We start from the raw sequence: 24,249 nt of genomic DNA, 5'->3' as shown, positions 1-24,249 counted from the left end.
TATTTTATTCATCAGATGTGTGTTTGCAAAATGACCCCCAAAGTGGATAGCTGTGCTCAATTCCTAGTGCTGAAGCTGCCCCAGAAAATTGCTCATTCTCTGTTTCTCCTTTTTCTTGGTATAAAAGATCTCTGATTGTTTTGCCCATAGATCCATTGCTATTGTGTGACTTTTTAGAGCCTCAGAAAACCCTCCATGGTAAAGAGGGTGTGTGTACAGAACTCTTGTGTACATTCTCAAACCAGAAAAAAAGTGAGAAACTCTTATTTGGTGGGGGATTCCCATGTGTGAAAATTTAATTGATTATGTTCTTTCATTTGTTTGTTTTCCAAAAGCTGTGCTGCCCTAGGACCTGTGGCTCCCCAGACTTGATTGAGGGTCAATTTGCCTAAGGACAGTTCAGTTCAGTTCAGTCTCTCAGTCGTGCCAACTCTTTGCGACCCCATGAATCGCAGCACGCCAGGCCTCCCTGTCCATCACCAACTCCCAGAGTTCACTCAGACTCATGTCCATCGAGTCAGTGATGCCATCCAGCCATCTCATCCTCTGTCGTCCCCTTCTCCTCCTGCCCCCAATCCCTCCCAGCATCAGAGTCTTTTCCAATGAGTCAACTCTTCACATGAGGTAGCCAAAGTACTGGAGTTTCAGCTTTAGCATCATTCCTTCCAAAGAACACCCAAATGGATCTTAAAGATATAGGGTTTTCTGTTTTGTTTTTCCTTATTGATTCAATGAAAGTACTTCAAAACAATGAAATGTCAAAGATAGTATTGGCAAAAAAACAAAAATCATTGTGGGAACAGGCAGACAAAATGGAAATACTATTGTACTTGTCTTCAAGTGACATGACGGATTAGAACTCCAGTTCTTCCCATTTTAGCTGTTTGACCTGAGTCCTATCATTTACCTTTCCACCTGTAAAATGAGAGATTTTGATCCTGTATTATAATTTATCATTAGTAAAGAGTATTAAAATTGAAATGATTAATTACTTCTGTATTATATCTTTGTGTTAGGGGCCAGCGTGAGGCACTCTGCCCATGGCAAAGGTCATGAGGAAGAAGGCTTGACATACGCAAAGGCAGGATCGAGCCTCAGGAGTCCCCCTGGAAATTCTCGAGCATCTACCCCCATAACCAGAGCCTGCCTACTTTACTACTTTGTGCTCTCCCCTACACCTCTGACTTTACGGGGGGCTGTCCCCCACCACCTCTTTCGGAGAAGGAGTTAACTTAGAGCTCCAGTTAATAATAATTCCTGGGTGTGATAGGAGTGTTTCAACCTACAAACTCCTCTGAAGGTTCTCTAGCCTGCCTGACAGGCTTGTCCAGCCACATGTGATTGCTCACAGCCTCCCAACCGTGAGAGGCACGAGATGCTTTAAACCTTCTAAAAACAGGTTCTTTAGAGAAGTTAGAAAACTATTAGTATAAGTATAGTGGGCTGATTAGAAATTGTATTGGTGAAGAGTTTTTCATTTGTTGAGCCAATGTTTACTGCTAAGTCTCCACAACCCCTGCCCTTATACACATTAATGAATATATAGAAGAAATAAGTATTAACCTTTGATATTAATCATGTTAGACCTTAGGCTAAGCAAATTCTTTCCTTAATTAAAACCCACTACACCCTCACCCTATAGGAATGTACCTTTATCTGGTACCTTCGGAAGGTGGCGTCTGTTTCAAGAATAATCACCCCTGGAGAAATAAGTGTTCTGGTAGACTGACCACTGTCACAAGGAGAGGGTCATAAATTGTCAGCAGGCCCCCTGGCCAGAAGATGATGTAACACCCCTAAGACCTCTGTATACATTTGTATGAAGCACCTGACTTTAATAAAAGTCAGGACTGCTGACCCCACGTGACTTTTGTATAACATCTCAGTGTATAAAAACAGACTCAGGAAAATAAAGTATTGGGAGCAGTTCCTCGAAAGACTGGTCTCCCCATGTCTCTCTCTCTCTCAAATTCTGGCTGAGTCTCTATCTGGAGCGCAGAACCCACCATGCTTACTAATTACGCCTGGGCTTCTAAGATCCTACCGGGGAGGCCTCAGTGTCTCCTCTCCTTTGGGAGAATGGAAGGATGCCTGCGGCCTATGTAAGTGGTGCAAGCTTCTTGTCTTGAAGTTTTATTGGTCTCCCGCGTAAACCAAGCTACTCAGCCTCTTCACTGAATTTTCCTACTGAGCTATCCTCATTCTATTACTCTCTATCTCTTTGAAGAATATTTAAATTAGGTCGCCGACGCCGTCCCCGCTTCGAATACCCTGGATCAGCCGGGGCTGGACCCCGGCATCTTTGTATTGAATTTCCTTTTCTAGAAACTAGAAGGATAGAGATTTATGGTAGAAACCATATAAATCACTACCTATTTTGAAAAAATGAGAGAATTCAGCACCTTGCACTGCCTGAAAGTTCATCTTAATTAGTTAATGTGCTATTTTCTAATGTGAGAATAGGTAAAATAACTTTAATTTTCTGTATATGTCCTACAGATCCATAGCTAGATTATGATTTCAATTATGCTCCTAATTTACTGTGTGATATTGGACAAGACATTTTATGTATCCCTAGGTGTGTGTCCTTATGAAGAAATGAACAAACTGAATTAGAGTGACCTGCAAATTTCCTCCTGCTTTACCTTTTATTTATCTATAAATTGCACCTAAGTCTGAACCTCCCAGTTCTTTAATTTTAACATCTCTGCCTCTAGGAATTTTCAGAGTCTTCATTTTTACATAAATCCAGAGGTTTCTTCAAAACCCAAAACTTCATGGCAAAGTGTCAGTGTGATTTAACTTGTGTGAAACTCAGTTACTCAAGTTTGCAGAAGTTTCTTTTCTTTAGTACTGGTTTCTCTTTATGCCTTTGGGAAAATGGTTCAGTAGAAAAAGGTGGATTATGGTACATTTTGAGTCCTCCCTTGAAACAATCATGTTTACTTAGATTGAATTGTGGGGATGTCTCAGGACTTTGCAATAAGTTCCTATTAGTGAAATCATAGAATTATAAAAATTAGTTGGTTCTTAGAATGCATATGTTTCATGCTCAAATAGTATCCATCATTCATCAACATCCAGTCTGTTGGGACACCTTTTGGGTGAGAAGGCGGAGGCACATCTTCCCAACAGAATTCATTCCCCTTTTGGGTGAATCCAATGTCAAGAACCAAAGCCTTGTGCTTACTCCTTGAAAGAAAAGTTATGACCAACCTAGACAGCATATTAAAAAGCAGAGACATTACTCTGCCAACAAAGGTCCGTCTAGTCAAAGCTATGGTTTTTCCAATAGTCATGTATGGATGTGAGAGTTGGACTATAAAGAAAACTGAGAGCTGAAGAATTGATGCTTTTGAACTGTGGGGTTGGAGGAGACTCTTGAGAGTCCCTTGGACAGCAAGGAGATCCAACTAGTCCATCCTAAAGGAAATCAGTCCAGAATATTCATTGGAAGGACTGATGCTGAAGCTGAAACTCCAATACTTTGGCCACCTGATGTGAAGAACTGACTCATTGGAAAAGACCCTGATGCTGGGAAAGATTGAAGGCAGGAGGAGAAGGGGACAACAGAGGATGAGATGGTTGGATGGCATCACCGACTCAATGGACATGAGTTTGAGTAAACTCTGGGAGTTGGTGATGGACAGGGAGGCCTGGCTTGCTGCAGTCTATGAGGTCGCAAAGAGTCGGACATTACTGAGTGACTGAACAGCAACAAATGTCTAGAAATTTCCTTTTTACATTGTGTAAAAATCTTTCTCCATCTAATTTCACCCAGTTCCTATTGTTACTGCTACTGTTTTTGTTGTTATTATCATTGTCTTCTAGAGCAAAACAAAGTAATACTCATGTTTCTTAAATATTATAGCCTTCAATTTGGGGAACAGGCTTCTGATTGCCTTCCTGTTATATTTAGCCCTCCAAGTGTTTTATTTTATGCTGCTAGGACCATATATCCCATTCAGGATAGTCTCAATTTATGCTATTTTCTTAGCATAAACATTAATGGCATTTCTTTTCAATCTCAAAAATTTCCTAATAAAGCAATAAAGTATATAGTCACTCCATGTCTCTGTAATACTGTCTACCAAATTTATTCTGCAGGCTTCTAGATCTCCAGAGTTCTGTATGAGGAAAGAGGAAAAAATATTTAGGAATCATTTGCATATGCCATCACCCTTTCTATAGATTCACAAAGAACATTGATGAGAATTTCTGGAGGAAGGAGATCTGTTTTATTTTGTTTATCTAACTGTTTTTCAAACTTTAAAAATCATCATGGAAATACCTATTGCTCCAAGAAAACAACTTAAAATTTTCTCCTTTAGAACAAGAGCTTAGGTGAATCTTGAATTTTAATTCCAATTATTTTAAGATTCTTTTCCAAATTCTTAGACAATTTTCCCCAGAATATTAACCACACTAGCTCTTTGTTTTCTATCTGTAGAAGGAGGGAATTACAGTGGGCTCTGCAGCTCAACAAGTTAGAGAAACCTTGGCAACCATCAGAGAAGGACCTCCCTCATTGCATTTCTCCAGTGTTGGTGACTCTTGGTAACCCAGCATCAGTGGGACATTGGGATGGTGGCCATCCTTTGACATTAATGAAGAGCATCACTGTAGCCAGGCGGATTAACCATTGTGTGAATGGTAACTGGAAACTAGTCAGGGGATTTGAAGAAAATTGAAGAGCAGTTACCCAACTTTGATGTCAGAGGCAGAGCTCCACGGAAACCATGTTGTTATGGCCCCATCAGCACTGATTCCATCAGTGCTGTTATCTCTAGGAGCACTTCTTCCCCAGGACACAGGGTACCACCTTCTAGTCGTCTCCTAGAATACAGAACCATGGATTTGTTATTGTCTAGTCCAAGAATAACTGTTAACCAAAACAAAGGTGGGAAATAGACATCTAAGACGTCTTATTTGGTTTTAAAATCAATACCTTTTAAAGTCCACTAATTTAATTTTGTCAATTGGGTACATTGGATTTAAGTGCAATATCATTTATAATTAAAGAAAAGACCAACACAATTACTGTTGAATATGCATCACCCTTACAAGGCAGAGGCAGCCATAGAGCGTCAATTTTAAAATGATGTGCTGAAGATTACATTTTTAATTGTCTTTCAACTGCACTGACATAAATCACTCTGGCAATACATTTCTTGGATTTGCATAATGACAGAGTACGGCAAGATTAGTTATCATTTTTAGCTACTGGTTTTTCTGGCATGGTGCTTGTCATCACATCTGTGTTTATTCCCTTTCCAAGGCCAGAGTGACAGTATATGCATACATTTTATGAACCAAAGAAATGAACACATCCCTGGGTCATATAGCCCATTGTATTAGTAAACAACTAAACAATATTTAGAGGTTTAAAAGGACCATTTTGCAAAGACGTCTTAGAGTGTTTTCTGCAAAATTGACACACAGGGTTTTGCTCGTACAGTTGGCTTGTGCATGCTGCCCTCTGCCTACAAAAATTCAAGAAAAATAAAATTCTGCCCTAAATTGTCTAGAAAGAACAGGCTGTTCCAAGTACATGTGTTCTGTAACTTGCTGGACTTGTATTTATAGGGTAACAAAGACCATTTCAGATGTAAGGATAAGTTCTGTTTCTATAAAGCTCCCTGTGACTAAGGATTTTGGAACTTGGAACGTATTCTGATTCTGTCTTAAAAACAGAGCTATATAAATAGTAAATGGGCTCTCAGGAAGTTTATTGATTTCTTGCTTAGGCTGTGTGTTTGGCTATGAGAAGGGTTAGGAGGAAAGACTGTTAAAATAGCTGAAATAGAATACCTCAGACAAGCCTGCGTTTCCTTTCCTGAGCTGGGACTGTAGAGTTTATGAGGCTGTCACCTTTCTTCCACTTCTAAGTGCCCCACCTCATCCCCAGCATCCCTCCCAGTCAAACTCCCAGGATTGCAGTCATGAAGAGTGGGGCAGGCATGTTTAGCCTCCCAGATCTTACCTGTCTGGGATCCAAATGTCTGTGTTCATCATATATGCATCCACTTAGAGGTGAGCCTTCTCAAAGATGTGATCCTGAAACTGATTTTCCACCTCGTAGGTTATGGGAGTCCCCCAGAGCTTGTATAAACCTGCAGATTCCCGAGCTTCTTTCGGAGCCCGATTTCCAAGATCAGAAGTGACCTGGGCATCTCTATGTCTCCAGGAGCCTGTATTAAACATCCAGGTCACAAAACCAGTAATCAAAACATCTAAGTCGCTTCCCTGCTGATCAAATCAGTTAAACTCAACAAAGGGAAAAAAATACAAATTAAATAAACTCACATAAGCTGGGGGTAAAAATAATAAAGTATATTTGATATTTTTAATTCTTCTCAAAGTAGTTTCACTTCATCATATTAGAACTTTATAGCAGAAGGGAAAAAAAAGGAGATTATCATCATTTTTTAGATAAGGAAACTTGCCTTGTATATCAGCAATAGCAAATCTTACTTACCACAAAATAAAAATAAATCCTTCTCAAAATCATCATCAATGATAGGAATTATAGATGAGAGAGTGGGATCTTCAGACCAGCTGAACAATGTACCTTTTGGTCACAGGGATACCCAGAGACTGACTGGGCCTATTGAGTGTTCTTCTGTGGGAAAAGCCTGTTAAGTCATTCCAAATGGTCAGTTTCTTCCCTTCTGAAGCCTCTAAGATCTACAGTGTCTTCATCAAAGCTCCCACAGCGGAATCAGTGAGGACAGGCAAGAAGAGAGATGATTAGAGATGAGTAAATTAAGCTCTTTATAACTCTGCCTGTATTCCCACTTACTACATGTTTTCGTGTTTTCATAGTTTCTGGCACAACTGTGAACAGGACCAGTTTTAGGTATGGGTGAAGTAAACTGCTGTTCATTTATTCAACCTGTGTTTACCGGTTTTCTTCCTTATGCCAGGCACTGCTCTTGACATAAGGGCAACAAAGATGAAAAGAAATACTCATAGCCATAAGGTGTTTAATCTAGAGGAGAGAAAGACACAAAAGCAAAAACTACAGTCATAAGATTGCTGTGGTAGAATTATACTGAAGCTTAGATCTGATGGACAAAATAGGAGTTTGTCAGTCCAATGAGCGAGAAGGTTCTAGAGACAGGGATCATGTGCTCTGCTAAGGAGGAGTGATACCAAGTGACAAGTTCCAGAAAGTGCAAGTATAATGAGCGCTGTCTGAGGGACCAGAGGCAGGTATAAATTTTGCCTGGGAGGCAGATCATAAAAGATTCTGTGTACCTTGCTGAAGAGTTCAGATTTTCATACCCTTGTCAATTGAAAAGAACTGAAGACTTTTTAGCTGGGAAATTAGAAAGATCAGTGGCCACAGCTGAGGAGGGAGGAGCTAGAGACAGGAAGGCCTGCACTGGAGCAACAGAAGTAGGCATAGGAGAGAGCTGGGAGTTAGGTGAGATATTTATGGATTGTGAAATATGGAACTTTAGTTTAACTGATGGGTGAGGTTGGTGGTATGCATGGATGGATGAATGGTAAGGGAAGAATCTAGGCTCACTCTCTGTTTTCTTACTTAATCATCTGGAAGATTGATAACACTGTTTACCAAGTGAATATAGAAGAAGAAACACTTGAAGAAGTCATATAAATAATTGCTCATCAAATAAAACTTGATGTACAATTTTCTCATAGTATACTGAATAAGATAATGCTCATTGTAAACCATGCATGAAAAATGCAGTGACTGTTTAATAATTACCATAACTATAAAAGAAGTAAACACTTTATGCTCATCTCCTTTGAAGACGTTATTTGGTACAATTACAAACAAATTAAGATTCTGTGATATATTTAGGTTAGAGTCTGACATAAATTTTATAGTAACAGAATAAAAAAATGAAAGGTTTGAAGGACACATGTGGTAGTCAGATTGATAATTAAGCCAGTTGATATTCTTTACTGATTTCTCTGCTTATGTGTTTCCCTTAATTCTTCTAGCCTCTTGTGCTCATAGTATTTCAGAGAGTCAAATTATCATTTTAAATAAATATAGTGTGAATAGAAAATGTTTACTTCAAGCACTTCACATCCTAAAAACACAAATCCTTGAGTTGCTAATTTTCTTTTGTAAACAAGTCATCATTAGATTTAAATCAGACCAAACTGATCCATTGGGTAGATTTAGAGAAAGAAACAAAGATATATTTTCACATTGGTTTAGAATACTGAGTCCTGAACTTAGAAATTACAACTGAAGACATCTTGTAAGGAATTCTAAAATAACAATACAATTCTAGGTCTTGCCAAAACAACCCTATAGTTGGGGGAATTTGACTGTCTAGGGTCACTGAGCTGGCAACAGGATGAATTTCAGTGAATTTTTTAATGCCTGGCAGTCTCTGATGAAGGACATTCCCAGACATATCTATCAGGGAGCTTTTTCAGTTGTTCCATTTTATAATTCAGTAAGTGTTCTCTGACTATCCATTGCATACAGTTTCTGTGCTAGGTCCTGAGAAGAAGAGATGAATGGGACTTAGTTTTGTTGACAGAGCCTGTGGTCCATTAAAGGAAGCAGAGGAGTAGAATAATAAATTACACATCAGCATGGTCAGCTTGTAATTGATAGAATGGTTTCAAAGTAAACAAAGAGTCAGAAAGAGAAGAAATTAACACTAATTAATTCTCGGGGGACAGGAACAATCAGGAAAGATTCCTGGAGGAGGTACCCTTGGAGTGAAACAATGAAGAGTGAGTTAAGTTGCTCGCTCAGTCGTGTCCGACTCTTTGCAACCCTGTGGACTGTAGCCCACCAGGCTCCTCTGTCCATGGGGTTCTCCAGGCAAGAATACTGGAGTGGGTTGCCATTTCTTTCTCCAGGGGACCTTCCCGACCCAGGGATCGAACACAGGTCTCCCACATTGCAGGCAGAAGCTTTAACCTCTGAGCCAAAGAAGAGTGAGTAGGAAGGTGCTAAAAGTGGTAGATATTTTGGACAAGCCCTGCAGCACAGGGGCAGGGGAGGGGCGGTTTGGGCAATGGCACTGAGTGGGGAGTTCAGGAGACAAGCTTGCTAACTTCTGATTCCATTGTTCTGAGAAAGAACCCAAGAATCTGCATTTTTGACAAGTACCCCAGGTGATTCTTAGGCAGACTATAGTCTACCTCAGTGCATCCTTAGATTTTAAATTACTTGAGCCTCGATCGCCATACTTATCACTGAATCCATAGTACCTAACACTATCTGACACAGAGTAGGTGATCAACAAATGTATCTTGAGGAACAAGACCAGTTGCTAAACATTTGATCATAAGAAATAATTCCTACTCAATTTTTTAGCTACTTTCTGTTTCGACTGTGAGTAGGTGAGTAGTGACTACTGTCTCATTCCCCTTTGAGAAAGTGAGAGGATTGACTGTCATAAAGACAACAATTAGGGAAGGAAATTTTTAGTAGAACAGTATTAGGTTATTTTAGTGGAAGAAAAATTAGGCTGCTGGTTTATTTTCTGTCTTTTCTGCTTCAAAGGCTTAAAATAAAGATAAGAAAAGTGGTCTATGAAAGTACTTTCAACTTTTTGACTATGTAGGGTTCTCTCAGCACACACCAGCCACCATTTTTTTTCATTTAATCATCTGCTGATGAAGTCCTAGGAATATAGAGATGAAAAAGACTGCCCTCAGCAAGCAGTCAACCTAGAGATGAAGACAAAAAGCAGAACTCAATTACTCTACACAGTGACACATGCTAAGGACTACAGAGTAAGTGCCAGAGTAAAGGACTTCCTATATGCTATCCTCTCATTTACTCTAAGAACCTTATTAGGATAAATATTTTTCAGATGATGAAACTGTGTCTTAGGAGTAAAGTGATTCACCCCAGTTCACATAATATGGTAGCAAGGGCTGAAACTATAATCTGAATTCAGCGTCTATAAAAACATGTTTCTATTACTCATTGCATTTCTCCATCACTGTACCCTCCTTTTGTTTGTGTTGGTTTTATCTGTTCATGCCCAAATAACCAGGAAATATAATTGAGCCATATCAATAACATGTTTCCTCAAAATTCAAGTTTGAAATGGAAAGATATCCTAGAGGAAACAGAATCTCTGTCATATCAATATGCTCAGTGTGCTATCTGACCTCAATCATTCTTTTAGTGTCCTTGTATCAAAAGTCCAAATGTGTATTATGCTAAAAATTTAGGTTTTGCCACTTGTCCAACTCTTATGGGCTCTTAATAATGTTAGTAGATTTTAGCCATGAATAATGTCCATTTTCTTTTACCAAAAGTACCATTTTCTGCATGACAGTTTTATTAATATAAAATATTTTCCCAGTTAGTAAGTTCCAAAGTTAACTTAAAATGAAAAAGTGACAGTTGCGGTCAGAAATCAGACCGCTTGGACACAGTACATTTCATTGAGTGTAAAGTAAGAGATGGATAGGATTGTACTAAATTTCAAAGTTTGAAAGCACCCATATTTTAAAAAATCATTACTTTTTAAAAAGAAAACCTGACACTAAGATAAAAAATAAACTACAGTTCTTGGATAACTCAATTCAGTTGATTTTTCACGAATGTGATATTTTTACATGTGCATGCTTGCTCAGTCGTGTCCAGCACTTTGTGATCCCATGGACTATATAGCCCTCCAGGCTCCTATGTCCTTTGAATTTTCCAGGCAAAAATACCAGAGTGGGTTGCCATGCCCTCCTTCAGGGGATCTTCCCAACCCAAGGATCAAACCAGCATCTCCTGAGACTTCTTCATTGGCAGGTGGGTTCTTTACCACTGTGCCACCTGGGAAGCCCCCATTTTTACATGAATATTTATTTTAAAAAAACGATGCTAGTCCTAAACCACGTGAGATTTTTTTCTGTTCATACCAGCTAATGGTCCAGCTTTGATTTACCCATTAAGGATCTTTGACTCTTGCTGTGTAGGTTGACAAATAATTTTGAGTTTTCTCAAACTCAGTCCATAAACCAGTATGTTATTTGTTATACTTTCTCAGGTATAACTGATTGAAGCAGACTCAAATAGGCCAGTTCTAGTTCCAAAAGGGCATTTTTCGTAGGTGGATTTTTATTTTATCCATTACTTATGTAATGCCCTTGGATTTACAGTCATTCAATTTATAAGACTTATAAATTTACCAAGGTTTGCAGCAGTATAAGCTCAATTATTGTAAGAAAAAACCCCAACACTGAATATAAATATGTGTTTTTACCTATCATATTTTAGGCTTTTAGTATCTTAAGAGCACAGTGAATTTTGTTTTATTGATGTATTTCAAGGCTTAGCCAAAATTTAATTTTCTTGATGTCAAAACCTTTTGTTGATCTATGATGAGATAAAATTTACCCTGCTCAGAAAACTTTCTTGATCATTTAATTATGCTTATAAATTCTTAGAAATCTCTAGACTTTTACATAGACATTTATAAAATTTTGTTTCTCAAGGACATGCATTTACTAATAACTGAGATGCATCAATTTTGAATCCATCTTTAGGGAGTTTGCTTTTTACTTTTAAATGGAAGCTTTTAGGAATACCCTTCATTAGAGCCTATATTCTTCCTTTCCTGCTAAATATACGTTTAACTAAACATTTTGAAAAGACATGTTTTTAAAGCAGGAGTCAGAGCAAACAAGCTCCAGAGGAGGTTATCCATTGAGCTCTAAATCAATACCCAAAGCTATTTCTATACTGGTCTAGTAAATGATATCACTATGTTTGAAGAATGAAGAAAAAGATATCCTCTATAAAGTCACAACAGATTGCTTTTAGAGACAAATCTACCATATCTGAGCCAAACACACCATATTATCTAGGATTTTCAGAAACTTATGGCCTTTGTGCTACTGTCGTAAACTATGCTGAAGCAACCTTAAAGGACAGAAAGCTATGGTAGATTCTCCTGTAAATTCACTTTAGAACTGTTTAGACTTGTTCATATATTGTATCCCTTCCTCTTCAGAAGCCTTAGTTTGAATTGCAACTTGTGGTTTTATTTTTTAAAAGAATTGCATGAATATTTAAAATGTAATTTGGTGTACTATGTTATTGATCATGCATTATTTATGTTAAAATTCTCTTTAATCATAAGGACTTGAAAAGTGTATGATAGGGAGAGTGGGGTGAATTGCTTCTTTGTATTTGGGGGTCATTAACTCAGGGATTATAGCAACAATAAATTCTCAAGGTAAGTGCATTGGTTTTTCTGCATTTTATTTATAGAGGTGCAAAAGTTCTCGTAAAGGTTTGGAAACAAACTGCTTAGGCTTGGAAATACCCATCTACCACATTCATGTGTTTCAGCAAATAAATATTAACTTCCTATAAGAATAAGACAGACTTAGAAAAGATGAAAAAAGCATCATGTTTGACCTGCTTGTTTCCAGTGAAAAGGAAAACCATAGTACACCTCTCAGCTAGAAATGTCTTGGACATAGAGGCTCTCCTTATTTCTTTAAAAGACTATTTATTATTCTAAGAGCTCCCAGGGCTAGTTTGCAATCACCCAAAGAGTGAGGGTATTTTATTTACTTTATTGAGCTTTTCCTCTTCTCTCTTAAGACATAATTTGACCCTCTTCCGTTTTTAAAAACACTTGACTGAGGAGGAACATATACTCCTCACTCCTTAAGTGTGATCACTTCCTTTAAGCATTCTCAACAGGATCCAGACTCAAGCCCCTTTTTAATCCTTTTTTGATGGTGCTGCAGTTGTAAAAGTGCAATCATGAAAGTCAGGACGAACTGAGGTCAGATCCTGGTTCTGCCACCTAATAGCTGTGATCTTTGCATCCATTATTTGACCACGTTAAGCCTCAGTATTCCCATCTGTAAAATGAGAGTAAAAATTTTACTTTGCATAGTTTTGTAAGGTAAGAGATAATTTATATATATAAAATGAGTAGTAAAAGGTTGGGCAAATAGCAGGCATTTTAAAAAAATAGCAGCTCACTATAAACCCACTGACTTCTTTTTATTAAGGATATTATATGTTGTATTATGCTCCTTATTATACTCAGTCTTTCTCTGTACTCGTGCTGTGGAGTTTTTGGTCTCCAGTCACCATCTGCAGTGATCTTGGAGCGCAAGAAATTAAAGTCTGTCACTGTTTCCATTGTCTCCCCATCTATTTGCTATGAAGTGATAGGACCGGATGCCATGATCTTAGTTTTTTGAATGTTGAGTTTTAAGCGTTTTTTCACTCTCCACTTTCACTTTCATCAAGAGGCTCTTGATTTCCTCTTTGCTTTCTGTCATAAGGGTGGTGTCATCTGCATATCTGAGGTTATTGATATTTCTCCCAGCAAGCTTGATTCCAGCTTGTGTTTCTTCCAGTCCAGCGTTTCTCATGATGTACTCTGCATAGAAGTTAAATAAGCAGGGTGACAATATACAGCCTTGATGTACTCCTTTTCCAATCAAGTATGCTAATACTTTTGCAGTGAGAAGTGTGGATATTCACACTTAGTCCCTTGAATAGGGACTAATAAAGATTTACATTGAATCTTATTAGCTCAAGTCAAATTTTGCCACCAAAAGGGTTAAAAACAATGTTTAGTTTTTGGTGTTCTTGGTTTAGGATCTGTAGACAAGAGATTAACTTCAGTCAATCCATGGGCCACCTTTGAAGATCACTTTGGTCCAGAGTCGGTCATCAACAGTACATGAATGTTCCTTCCTTCTGAATCATCAACAATTTTATAAATATACTTTAAAATATTTTCAAGTCACTATGATAAAAACAAAGTGAAGAGAAACTTTTTTTTTCTCGTAGGTCTGACCAGATCTTGAAACATTCATTTTTCATTTGCTTAAAAAAGCTATTTGTCCTTAACAGGATAGACCCAGAAACATAGAAAACAAACTCATGATTGCCAAAGGGGAAGGTGGGGAGGGATAAATTAGGAGGCAGGATTAATGTATACATACTATCATGTATGGGCTTCCCTGGTAGCTCAGTTGGTAAAGAATCCACCCTCAATGTAGGAGACCCTGGTTCAATTCCTGGGTCAGGAAGCTCCCCTGGAGAAGGGATAGGCTACCCACTCCAGTATTCTTGGGCTTCCCTAGTGGCTCAGACAGTAAAGAATTTGCCTGCAATGTGGGAGACCTGGGTTCAATCCCTGGGTTGGGAAGATCCCCTGGAGGAGGGCATGACAACCCACTCCAGTTTTCTTCCCTGGAAAATCCCATGGACAGAGGAGCCTGGTGGGCTGCAGTCCATGGGGTCACAAAGAGTTGGACAGGACTGAGCGACTAATCATGCATGTATTATCATATATAAAAATAGATAACCAACAAGAGCTTACTGTATAGCACAGGGAACTATATTTTTAATATAGCACAGGGAACAGTATTTTTAATAACCTATAAGGAAAAGAATATATACATATATGTATCTGTGTATGTGTACATATATACACATATACTTACAGATATACATATATATGTACAACTGAATCACTGTGCTGTACACCTGAAACTAACATGACATTGTAAATCAACTCTACTTCAGTTTGTAAAGAAGTTATTTGTCCTTGAATATAATTACCAAATACCCAGTTAGACTCTAAAAGTTGTTTGACAATACTTTATTTCAAATATTTCCTTTTATTTACTGTATAGTTAATGCCCCTAGGAGATTTTTGATTATTTGTGTATGTGTGTTCTGATTCTTGATGTTATATTATCTTTTCATTTCCCTCTAGCTATTAAATTCATGTTTCATGGTAATGTTATTCATTTGTCATATTTTACAAATTATAATTATTTTATCTCTCAGAATCTTGACAGATGTGTTTTCATCAAAAATATCATTATCAGCCAGTAGAGGGAGTCAACTACAACTAAATGTAGTTTACCACATTCAGAGTGAAAGAGTATAGACTTTAATTTGTGAAATTTTAAGATATATAGTCACATAAATTTTTAAGTATACACATGTAATCTAAGCATAAACATAACCTAACTTCATATATTTTCATTGTGGCCAGGCTACAAGTTTATCTTTTTATATCCATTAGCATATTCGTCTATTCTTCTGTTCTGCCTAACATTGTTTCTTTTAATACAAAATATTGAAAGGATAAGAATGTTAAATGAACATATAAAACATGTGTTTATGTTTGAGGGCTGTATAAAATCTAATTTCTCTTAATATTTCAAAGAAGTAATAATATTGTGGGCTTTCCAGGTGGCGCAGTGTTAAAGAATCCACCTGCCTATGCAAGAGACGCAAGAGATGCGAATTTGATCCTTGGATCAGGAATATCTCCCGGAGTAGGAAATGGCAACCCACTTCAGTGTGCTTGCCTGGCTACAGTCCATGAGGTTGCAGAGAGTCAGACATGACTGAGCATGTGCATGCACACACACACACACGGTAATATTATTGCCCTGAAGTATAATGGTATCAAATCATATCTTTGTACCTGTGACTATCGTTACCAAATTCAGTTCAGTCGCTCAGTCATGTCCAACTGTTTGTGATCCCATGGACTGCAGCATACCAGGCTTCTCCATCACCAACTCCCGGAGCTTGCTCAAACTCATGTCCATTGAGTCAGTGATGCCATCCAGCCATCTCAGCCTCTGTCGTCCCCTTCTCCTCCTGCCCTCAATCTTTCCCAGTGTCAGGGTCTTTTCCAATGAGTCAGTTCTTTGCATCAGGTGGCCAAAGTATTGGAGCCTTAGTTTCAGTATCAGTCCTTCCAATAAATGTTCAGGACTGATTTCCTTTAGGATTGACTGGTTTGATCTTGCAGTCTAAGGGACTCTCAAGAGCCTTTTCCAACCCCACAGTTGAAAAGCATCAATCATTATCAAAGGAACTTTAAAATCTGTTACAACGTCTTAAGGTGGAAAAGTATGTTATTGTTGGTTTTCCTTAAAAACCGTTCACCGGTCCTACTGTGTGTAGTCACCACGGTCTGCACTACTTCTGTATCAGTGAGAAAAGCTGGCCGTTCTGTGCTGTCTTCTCACTGCCCTCTGCTGCTACCCGTATACCTGTTCCTTGTTACAGCATAGGCCTCTTTCAGATTAGTTGGTTTTAATTTGCTGCATGGATGGGGAAGACTATGCTTTAAAAAGCAGTAACAGGAATCCTGAAAACATGCCCTTTAAACTGTTAGCAACTTTCTTAGAATGTGGACTGTTATACTAATAGCCATTGCTTCTCTCTGTTTCTTTTCTCTTTTCAGTTATATTGAGGTGTAACCAACAAATAAAGCTATAAGACATTTAAGCTATACAACATGATGATTTGACATTCAGTATATTGTGAAGAGATCCCTCCATCGAATTAATTAACATTTCTATCACCTGGAATATTTATACCCTCCCCCTTTTGGGATAAAAACGTTTAAATTCTACTCTCACCGTATTAAACCTTAGATCCTCAGACATTATCTTAAAACTGAAAGTTGGTACCCCTTTACCAACCTCTCCCTGTTTCCCTCACTCCAGTCCCTTGCAATCACCTTTCTACTCCCTATTTCTAGAAGTCTGACTTTTTCTTTAAGACACCACATATAAGTGACATCATGCAGTGCTGGACCCTGCTGGTGAGAATGTAAACTGGTCCAGTGACTATGGAGAACAGTATAAAGTTTCCTCAAGAAATTAAAACTGGCCCATGGTCCAGCAATCCCACTTCTGGGTACATATCCAAAGGAAGCAAAAACATTATCTAAAAGAGATACCTGTATTCCTGTATTGATTGCAGCATTATTCGCAAGAGCCTAGGTGTGGAAACAAATGTCCATCAGTGGATGAATGGCCTGGAGAGCTGCAGTCCAAGGGTCCCAGAGTTGGACGTGACTGAGTGACTAAGCACAGCATGCAGCACATGCGTGTATTTTGTTGTTCAGTATATAGAATAGATAAATAGAAGAACATGTGCATCTTATATATGGAATATTATTCAGCCATGAGAAAGAAGGAAATGCTGCCATTTGTAACATCATGGATGAACTTGGAGGGCATTACACTAAGTGAATAAGCCATACCTAGAAAGATAACTCCAGTACTCTTGCCTGGAAAATCCCATGGACCGAGGAGCCTGGTAGGCTGCAGTCCGTGGGGTCGCTAAGAGTCGGACACGACTGAGCGACTTCACTTTCACTTTTCACCTTCATGCATTGGAGAAGGAAATGGCAACCCACTCCAGTGTTCTTGCCTGGAGAATCCCAGGGACGGGGGAGCCTGATGGGCTGCCGTCTATAGGGTCGCACAGAGTCGGACACCACTGAAGCGACTTAGCAGCTGCAGCAGAAAGATAACACTATAGTATAAATTGAGGTGGATCCACGTTAAAACTGATGGAAGACTGTTTTAGCAAAAATGCAGGGATTTTCAGTACACAGCATTCAGTACAGGGCAGTGAAAGAAATTTTAGGAGTGGTTGAATTATGGGTATATTCACCGTTATACAACTTTGTGAAGGAGAAATGAGTAAAAAGGAATTTCATCAAAAAAGCCTACCTCTTTTTAAAATAAATAGTATTTGAAGTGCCCAAGAGGGTTATTAAAGACAATATCAATTGCTCTAAATAGGCCAGAACAAATTTGCACACTTTTAAAAAAATCAGTCATGAACTTGGCCATAAAATCATAGGTTGCTGCTTCTCAGAGAAAAATGATCATGTTTACTCTTTTAAACAGACTTTGTAAAGTATAAGTGAGTTTTATCCACATTGCTTATTTACATGGTATGTTTTAACTCATCAAAATAAGTGTGTAAATTTGCAGAAGTAAGAAATAATTCCTGAGATGGCTAAATCTGGGACGTGCTCAGAGCAGCAGCTACAGCTTAGAAACCTCAGCAAGCAGGCTCTGAGGTTGGCCATCTCTAAGAATGTGTGGACTTTGGGACAGAGGGAAGGTTCCAGAGTTGTCCGAGCACGAACAGTCCCATGCATGGGAACCAGCTTTCAAGTGGTAGTTCAGTGTGTTTTCATTTTTCTCCAATTGAAAAGTTAAATATGAATCTGAAACAGATGTTTTCATTAGTTTTAAATCCTCTGTAGTATCTCACAGTTTATTTATGGCATTAATTTTCAGTGCAGTAGGCTAATTTATGGAAGGATGCTGTTATTTTATAGCTTTTATTGTAGGTATTCTGAATGGAAAAGTCATGTAAGAGCAACTTCGGATCTTAGGGGAAAAAAGAAAAGTAAGCATGGTTGTGTCAGGGGAGTGTCATCTCCTAGGTTCTGTCTCGTCTCAACAACAATTTAAAGTGACAGACATTAAGCCCTCGGCAGGTCACAGCTCTTGGACAGTCCGTGTTATAGTTCTCGGACTGATTAGTTTTATTTAGAAAATAAAGGAAAATACATCCTCGAGGCGTGAGGGCATTTCGACCCAAAAGATGTGAAGAGGAGAGAGAGAGAGTGCGCGAGCACGCGGGAGAGAGACCCCTGGCCCTTTGCCTCCTCTTTTTATTTGTCTTTTCGTCCCCCTGGGCCTGCACTAAGTAAATTGGAGTAGCCAGGAGTGCTGTTTGTTCTACCTGAGGTCCTCACTCCGGTCCTCGGACCTTCATTTGTTCTATTTTCGCGGGCTTTTCCCTTCCTTGTCTTTTAGCCACCGCCATTCTGGACTCCTTTTTCCTATTCTAACTACCTAACAGTCGTAATTCTGTTTCTCAGCAATGATACATTCATTCATTCATGAATTCACTCAACAGGGACTTGGCTAAGGAGTCTCTTGGGTGACTGGTATGACTTTTTTATTGATCCTCGTGAATTCTTATGGAGTAAGAGTAACCTTTTTTTCACACTGATGTTAAATTCTTTACCATTCTGATTTACCTTTTATTTCTTTTAACAATATTTTTAAATATGAGCATTTATTGATTTTTCTTTTTAATTTCTTCCATTGCTTTTATGCTTTGAAAATTTTTCCCTATCCACAGATTGAAATATTCACCCAAGTGTTTTTCTAGATAGTTTATGTTCTTTGTTTTATATGTTATGCTTATTAAGCAGGAGTTTATTTTGATGTTTGTGCAATGTATTTAAATGGACTATTTTAGAGGAGTTAGCCAATTTTACCCCCTGTTTCTTTGGTACTGATGTATGGTTGTGGTCTACTGCCTTCTGAATTAGGATCTGCTTTAGATCTGTTTCCTTTCATTGACACACGTGTACTTCTCATACCTTTGTCACATGGTTTAGTTTTTGTTTTGTTTTTTAACCAGCTTCAGTGTTCCATTCAGTGGCATTACACGTGTTCACAGTGTGCAACCATTGTTACCCTCCATTTTAAGAAGTTTTTCATCACTCTAAACATAAATTCTGTACTTATTCAACAACAACTACTCATTCCCTTCTCCTGCAACATGATTTTATCATATATTGCAGCATATTAATGTCTAATAGGCTGAATATCACCCAGCCCGTGGCTTCTCTTTGAAATGGATACTCCTCATTTACATATGTGTCCTGTTGTTTGAGTTGCTTCTCCTGGTTTATTGCCTGTCCCGTGAGTGGCTCCACCCTCCAGCAGTCACTCATGACAAAACTCTGGGTGTCGTCCTAGGCTCTTCTGTCTTCTTCTCGCCTCATAACCATCAGTGTCCCTTTGATCCTCTATCACTGATATTCCTTGAACCTCCACTTTGTTTCTCCCTCGCCCAGGCCCTAGTCCTATTCAGGTCCTCATTACCTGCCAGAGGGATCACTGCCTCACCTTTTCCTCCCGCGCCTCCACCCCTTGATCTTCTACACTGGTGCCACCTGATTGTCTTTTTAATGCAAGTGTGATCATGCCACTACTGTGGCTTAAAAATCTTCCTGAAGTTCATAATTTTCAAGAGCAAGTTCAGATTCTTTGGCAAGGCCTGAGAAATCCACTCTGAAGACTCTGCTCTCCCCACTGCAAGAGTGTGTGTGTGTGTGTGCGTGTGTGTGCACGTGAGCGTGCGCACACACACACACACACACACAAACCAAGCCAGCAAGCTTAAGCCTAACTGAATTGCATTCACAATCCAGGAAGGCCAACCTCTGTCAAGGTTTCATATCTTTGCTCAAGTCTGGAAACCTGGCCTATTCCTTTCTTTCTTCCTCCCTCCTTCTCTCTCCATCCCCACCACCACCTCCAGACTATGAGGCATCCTGCCCCTGAGTTTCAAGCTCTGCTACATCCTCTATCCTGGAAGTCATCACATTGGTGTGTAATTGTGTCCACTCCCCTAAGGTTTCTGGTAGAACCTCAGTCTCTCAGGAGCTTAGTTTGTGGCACAATAAATATTTATGTAACCAGAATGAGGGTATAAGTGTATGCATGGGCTCACTTCATTCATTTCAGTGTTTCTTTAAAACTGATTGAGGTTAACAAGATTTGTCTGAAATAATTTTTCACAAGGTAACTGGGAGTTGTTTTCTTCCTTGAATTCTAACTGCCACTTCTTATTGATCATAGAAGAGACCCTTACCCTTTCCTAGTCCACCTCTTGTTAGATAGAATGATTCATTAACTTCTACATGAAAGAAACTTCCATTTTCCACCACCCACTCTGTATTTAGCTTTTGAATAAGCTATTAATGTGCATTGTTTTATGTCTCTTTTTTTGCTTTGTTATGGTGACTTTTAATTGAGGTTGTCTTTATTACACTGCCTCTTAAGGGCACTTTGTTGTAACTCATTTCCAAGTAATTGGATATGTACCTTCTCTGAAATGTAATTTTCTTTAGGCTTGTAAAATGCGCAGAGCAAGCCATATACATAAACCCTTTCATAGAACTTTTGTTGTCATTAAAAATAGAATCAAAAATTGCTACCCTGAAAGCAGAACTCTGGATATTTAAACTGTGATTGGAAGCTGTCAAGAGAACAAAAGAAGTGAATTTAGCACAAGAGATCCCAAGTTAGGAGAGCAAAGCATAACTCTAGAGCATTATTAGATGAAAATATTGAATCACACTGAAAAGAGACATTTAGTCTTTTCTGGGCAGAGTATCTGAGATTTATTTCCTTGAAGAGTAAATTAAATGAGCCTAATTGAGTTCAGTTCAGTTCCTCAGTCATGTCCAACTCTTTACGATCCCATGGACTGCGGCACACCAGGCCTTGTCCATCACCAGCTCCCGGAGTTTACTCAAACTCATGTCCATTGAGTCGGTGATGCCATCCAATCATCTCATCCTCTGTCATCCCCTTCTCCTCCCAGCTTCAGTCTTTCCCAGCATCAGGGTCTTTTCAGATGAGTCAGTTCTTCGCATCAGATGGCCAAAGTGTTGGAGTTTCAACTTCAGCATCAGTCCTTCCTATGAATATTCTGGACTGATTTCCTTTAGGATGGAATGGTTGGATCTCCTTGCAGTCAAAGGGACTCTCAAGAGTCTTCTCCAACACCACAGTTCAAAAGCATCAATTCTTTGGCTCTCAGCCTTCTTCACAGTCCAACTCTCACATCCATACATGACCACTGGAAAAACCATAGCTTTGACTAGATGGACCTTTGTTGGCAAAGTAATTTCTCTATTTTTTAATATGCTATCCAGGTTGGTCATAACTTTTCTTCCAAGGAGCAAGTGTCTTAGAATTTCATGACTGCAGTCACCATCTGCAGTGATTTTAGAGCCCCCAAAAATAAAGTCTGACACTGTTTCCATTGTTTCCCCATCTATTTGCCATGAAATGATGGGACCAAATGCCATGATCTTAGTTTTCTGAATGTTGAGTTTTAAACGGACTTTTTCACTCTCCTCTTTCACCTTCATCAAGAGGCTTTTTAGTTCTTCTTCACTTTCCGCCGTAAGGGTGGTGTCATCTGCATATCTGAGTTTATTGATATTTCTCCCAGCAATCTTGATTCCAGCTTGTGCATCTTCCAGCCCAGCATATCTCATGATGTACTCTGCATATAAGTTAAATAAGCAGGGTGACAATGTATGGCCTTGACGTACTCCTTTTCCTATTTGGAACCAGTCTGTAGTTCCATGTCCAGTTCTAACTGTTGCTTCCTGACCTGCATACAAATTTCTCAAGAGGCAGGTCAGGTGGTCTGGTATTCTCATCTCTTGAAGAATCTTCCACAGTTTGTTGTGATTCACACAAAGGCTATGTCATAGTCAATAATGCAGAAATAGACGTTTTTCTGGGACTTTGTTGCTTTTTTGATGATCCAGCAGATGTTGGCAATTTGATCTCTGGTTCCTCTGCCTTTTCTAAAACCAGCTTGAACATCTGGAAGTTCTTGGTTCGCGTACTGTTGAAGCCTGGCTTGGAGAATTTTGAGCATTACTTTACTAGCGTATGAGATGAGTTCAGTTGTGTGGTAGTTTGAGCATTCTTTGGCATTGCCTTTCTTTGGGATTGGAATGAAAACTGACCTTTTCCAGTCCTGTGGCCACTGCTAAGTTTTCCAAATTTGCTGGCATATTGAGTGCAGCACTTTCACAGCATCATCTTTCAGGATTTGAAATAGCTCAACTGGAATTCCATCACCTCCACTAGCTTTGCTCATAGTGGTGTTTCCTAAGGCCCACTTGACTTTGCATTCCTGGATGTCTGGCTCTAGGTGAGTGGTCACACCATTGTGATTATCTGGGTCATGACGATCTTTTTTGTACAGTCTTCTGTGTATTCGTGCCACCTCTTCTTAGTATCTTCTGCTTCTGTTGGGTCCCTACCATTTCTGTCCTTTACTGTGCCCATCTTTGCATGAAATGTTCCCTTGGTATCTTTAATTTTCTTGAAGAGATCTCTAGTCTTTCCCATTCTGTTGTTTTCCTCTATTTCTTTGCATTGATCACTGAGGAAGGCTTTCTTATCTCTCCTTGCTATTCCTTGGAACTCTGCATTCGTATGTGTATATCTTTCCTGTTCTCCTTTGCCTTTCACTTCTCTTCTTTTCACTGCTATTTGTAAGGTCTCCTCAGACAACCATTTTGCCTTTTTGCATTTCTTTTTCTTGGGGATGGTGCTGATCCCTGCCTCCTGTACAATGTCACGATCTTCCATCTATAGTTCTTCAGGCACTCTACCAGATCATTCCCTTGAAGAGTAAATTAAATGAACCTGGTGGTCTCCTTTTAATGGAATATCATGAATGTAATACTGCCAGCATTTAAAATTTAATCTGACTGAGAATACAGCCTGGTGTAAATAGGTAGAAATGGCAAAAGTAATACCCTTGTTGGGGTACTGCTGGCGGAATCTGTACTCCCTCTTCCCCATCTATTTACAACCCAGACTTCTCCAAATGGAGTTGGAATTTGTGTTGCAGGACCATTGTGACACTTGAATGTCTGGAGATTTAGATTTTTGAATGATTGCATTCACTGTAATACCAGCATCCATAGTAATAATTTTTTCAAGTACTAGTAGCAAGGGAGTTCTAAAGAGAGATTGATGACCAATTAAGTAGATAGCTATTGCAAAAGTAACCATGTAACAGCTATGTGAATGGGTTCTATTAAAGGTTTACAGGAGATGCACCATTTAAGCTAGCATGAGGTTAATTTACGGAGGTGTAATTAATCAGCAGGTATTTATTGAACACCTACTGTGTGTCTGACACTCTGATGTGAGTGTAAAAGCCATTGCCCTCAAGGAGACAAGGCTAATATTTAACAATTTGAGGTGAATTGTGTACTTAACTGTGGGGTACTGCTTTATGGATAATAGGAGGGATCCAGATGAAGAAGAAAGCAGTGAAGGCAGGAAGGAGATGAAGAAACAACATTCTTATGGGCAGCGCAAAGCTCCTGTATCTATTTATGTTTATGTGCATCCTGTATGTCTTTCCAGAAGTAGTCCATAAACTGATAACAGTGTTACAGAACCCAGGTTCAGTTGCTCACTGCTCAAAAGCCAATAATTCAAGAGGCAAGTGTCAGTAGAAAGGAAAGTCGCTTTAATCAGAAAAGCTGGCAATCTGGGGAGCAGGTAAACTCGTGTCCTGAGATCAACTCCAAAGATTCTGCTCAGCCAAGGCAGTTATTAAAGAGAAAAGGGTTGAAGTGGCAGAGGGGAGAATCTCTGTGCATCACTGAGAAAGGAGGTTGGGTTCTGCATCCTTCATTGTGTGCAGACTGGCTGACTCTATCTTCAGATGTTATCTTGTCTGCATGATCTGCCTGCAGGATGCCTAGGGGGCTGCTGGGGGTAGTCATTCTTTAACTACTTAATTCTTCATTCTTTCTTCTTTTTATCTAGGAAAGGAGCGGATTTAGCCAATGCATGGTGTGCATTTAGGAGAGCATAAATCAGAAGTTACTTTATATTGCCTAGTGA

At 39.1% G+C, this 24,249-nt stretch overlaps 1 protein-coding gene and 1 long non-coding RNA gene across 4 annotated transcripts in view; one reads left to right on the top strand and one right to left on the bottom strand.

The window, feature by feature from the left end:
• Positions 1-24,249, top strand: part of GRIP1 (glutamate receptor interacting protein 1) — a 473,319-nt gene that overhangs the window by 97,656 nt on the left and 351,414 nt on the right. The window lies entirely within an intron of this gene.
• Positions 3,999-6,825, bottom strand: LOC129651172 (uncharacterized). The gene is made up of 3 exons (XR_008714061.1): positions 6,479-6,825; positions 5,984-6,191; positions 3,999-4,836 (listed from the first exon to the last, which is right to left on the bottom strand). It is a non-coding gene; the product is annotated as an uncharacterized LOC129651172 (long non-coding RNA).

This window comes from Bubalus kerabau, chromosome 1 (genome assembly GCF_029407905.1).
Source record: "Bubalus kerabau isolate K-KA32 ecotype Philippines breed swamp buffalo chromosome 1, PCC_UOA_SB_1v2, whole genome shotgun sequence".
NCBI classification, from domain to species: Eukaryota; Metazoa; Chordata; class Mammalia; order Artiodactyla; family Bovidae; genus Bubalus; species Bubalus kerabau.
This window is presented reverse-complemented; position numbering and strand designations above follow the sequence as displayed.